At 43.3% G+C, this 3609-nt stretch overlaps 1 pseudogene; it reads right to left on the bottom strand.

Annotated features, from left to right (window-relative positions):
- Positions 1–919: 919 nt before the first annotated feature.
- Positions 920–1037, bottom strand: LOC126254078 (5S ribosomal RNA; annotated as a pseudogene).
- Between the last annotated feature and the right edge of the window lie 2572 nt (positions 1038–3609).

Here is a 3609-nt window from a genome sequence, read left to right as displayed (position 1 = left end):
CACGGAGTACATCTGGCGACACAGGCCTTTCAGTAGCAGCGGGCAGTAACTGTCAGCCATAACTGCTGACCACCACTGCCTGTGTATTTCTTTGAGACTGCTGACCACAACGGCCATGCCACTCAGTGAGTTACCTCTGTGAAAGGAACACACACACGAGTTTGCAACATGGATGCTTATACCATTCTAGGTTTTTTGGTGGACGAGGAAGAAGAAGAGGAAATTATTGCAATGCTTACAAGATCTTGTCCCCACAGCATTTCCCAAACATAGAAAAGTGAAGGAATTTATGCTAACTTAGTAGCTGGTCACTTGCAAAATGACGAAGAGAGGTTCAGAAATTTCTTTAGACTTAACCCATCTCAGTTCGATTTTGTTTTAAGTCTGGTGAAAGAAGATATAGCAGGAACAGCTACCAGTGCAGTGCAAACTCCAATAGAAGCTGACAAAAAAAAAAAAATGGCAGTGACTTTACCGTAAGTAGCTGTATAAAAACATACATATTCATTAACAATGGTTTAAACTGGATAATTTTGTGTCTCTATGAAATAACATAAATTTCTATTAAAATAATAGGTTTATTTGGAAACAACTCAGGGCCTGTACAGTTTGTTGTTTATTTTTACATTATCTTTACACTGTGTTTACATTATGATTAGTAATTATTTTCAAAAGTAGTATCACCTGCTTGTGGTTTGACGTTTATTAAAAAAAAAAGCACCCTGTCATCAGGCCACATGTGGCCCACCGGGACCATCCGACCGCTGTATCATCCTCAGCTGAGGATGCGGATAGGAGGGGCATGTGGTCAGCACACCGCTCTCCCGATCGTTATGATGGTTTTCTTCGACCGGAGCCGCTACTATTTGGTCGAGTAGCTCCTCAATTGGCATCACGAGGCTGAGTGCACCCTGAAAAATGGCAACAGCGCATGGCGGCCCAGATGGTCACCCATCCAAGTGCCGGCCACACCCGACAGCGCTTAACTTCGGTGATCTGACAGGAACCGGTGTATTCACTGCGGCAAGGCCGTTGCCTTCGACGTTTATTGATGGGGCGAAAGTTTATGTATCGTCTCCAACCAATGAATTTAATTCGAACGGGGATGAAAGGGAATACAAGCCAGAAGGACTGATGCTGACAGATAGTGGCATGAGAGATGATTCTGAAGAACTGTCAAGACCCCTAACATAGCTTAAAATGTCAATTTTCGCTTTATTAATGAGGTGATGTGGTAGTTTCCTAATGGATGCTGCAATGCTTCTCATGAAGAGCCCCACATCATCTTCCAGCTCCTGATTATTAGCCAAGCACTGCAGCAATTCCAATCGTTGTTGGACCCTTTGGTTGATTGAATCCCAGTGTGTTTTCCTCGATCTGCGAGCTGAGATGGAAGAGTTGGCAGCAGGTGCATCACTAGAGGACAAGGAAGCAATGGCTTGTGGAGTGTCAGGTCCTGTTTCATTGGCATTTTGTCCGTCTTCATCAGATAGCAGTCCTTCAACACTTGTTGGCTCCTTTAGCGGAACACTACAAAAAGACGACTGCTCCCTTTCTACATCTCCCAAAAAGCCTAGTCTGTTGAACAATGCCCATTTTGTTGTTGAACTTGGTGCTGCACAACCTGTTTGCAGTTGTTCTTTTCGAACTGTTTTCCAGTAGTTATCTCTGATGTCTTTCCATCTCTTCTTACACTGGTTACCTAAAACGGAACGATAGTTGTTTAGCTCTGTAATTAGGACAAGACATATTATTTATGTTTCATGTATTAATAATAATTATGGTTTGTGTTACAGGTTTCTAGCTACTGGGGAGAGTTTTGTGTCCCTTGGATATGGTTTCCGGATATCACCAAGCTACTTGAGCATCATAGTTCATGAAACAGTAGAAGCTATGTGCTAACACTTGGCACAGATGCGAAAGAATTCTAGACTCTTTGGGGTTTCCCTAACTGCTGTGCTGCGATTGATGGGAAACATATAAGGATACGGTGTCCTGGAAAAAGTGATTCCCTTTTCTGGAATTACAAAGGGTACTTCTCCATATTACTTTTCGCATTCATTGAAGCAAACTGTAAATTCTTTGCGATAGACGTAGGTTCATGTGGGAAGGAAGGAGACAGTGGCATATTTAATGAGTCAGCAATGGCGAAAATGATCATGAAAGGAGACTTGTGTCCAGCAGATGAAGAGCTTCCATTAACTGACATCAAGATGCCATTTGTTATAGTAGGCGATGAGGCATTCTGCTTGCGAAAGCATATTCACAAGCCTTACACTCGCTCGTCTGGCCCGCAAGATAAATCAAAAGCGACCTTCAACTATAAACTGTCGCAATTGCGCTGAGTTTCTGTTAATGCTTTTGGACTTTTGTGTCAGGTATTTCGAGTGTTCTACACAAATCTGAATCTGCAACCTAACACATGTGATAAACTCATTACAGCTTATTGCTGTCTACACAATCTCCTAAGGGACGCCTATACAGAAAAAAAGAGGATGGCCTTTTTATGAACTTGACCATGACGTGAGTTTACCACAGAACATTATTCCCCTGCCCCGAACAGGGGGATTCTACCAAGCTGAAGGGTTTCAGGTACAAGATACATTTAAGAATTACTTCTGTGAACCTACAAATCAATGATTACAACCTGGAAAAGAACTAAATTATTGTTACTACTCGTAACAACTATTGTTGTAATTGTTTGGTGACAGAAAGAATGGAAACATTGTTGTAGCCTCCATATCGTACAATTTGTCACAGTAGGAAAAAAACATAAATAAATGAATGTGTATATGCCATCTTTTTTCATTGCTTCTCCTATCTTCTTCCACACATCATCCTTTACCATCACATTTCTGAAATCTGTATGCTTATGATCATACAGTATAGAGTATCTGCTCACATATTCCACTAACTGTTCGTCATCGTCATCGTGAAAACCTTTCTTCGACATAGCACATCGTTGATTTCTGCAGTCATTACACACCTGGCAGTCGGGGCCCAACTGCTTGACTGCTTCTGCAGTGGCCGAGACACGGCAGTCACGATGATGTCACGACCACTGACTGCCGAGCAGTTACAACGACATACGTTCCGTTGCTTTGCCTAAGAGCAGTAGTCAACTGCCCGCAGTCACTGCCAGCCGCTACGGCCAGCAGTTGCAGCGAAATAGTACCTGCATCTGCTCAGACTCTCTCAGCGCCCTTCAAAGCACTTTACACTGTTCATCCCTTAGTGCAACGGGTCCAGGAAAACTGTCACTTGTTCATTCTTGATGGAGCCACTATACTGTTTATGTGGGTTCCTGGTCATGTCAGTCTGACAGGAAATGAGGGTGCTGACACTGCTGCCAAGGTTGCAGTCCTCGTACCTCAGCCCACTAGTTCTTATATTCCCTCTGATGAGCTCTGTGTTGCCATCTGTGAGGAGGTGGTGTCACTTTGGCATCACCACTGGTTCTCCTTTCATGGAAATAAGCTCCAGGTTATTAAGCCTCTCCCAGTGGCTCTAACGACTTCTCTTGGCCCTCCCGCCACGAAGGGGTCATTTTAACTAGGTTCTGAATTGGGTACTGCCTTTGTAGCCATCATCATTTGTTAAGTTGTGCTA

The sequence above is a fragment of the Schistocerca nitens genome, chromosome 4 (genome assembly GCF_023898315.1).
Source record: "Schistocerca nitens isolate TAMUIC-IGC-003100 chromosome 4, iqSchNite1.1, whole genome shotgun sequence".
NCBI lineage: Eukaryota > Metazoa > Arthropoda > Insecta > Orthoptera > Acrididae > Schistocerca > Schistocerca nitens.
Note: the sequence above shows the minus strand (reverse complement) of the source record. Positions and strands in the feature narration are given on the sequence as shown.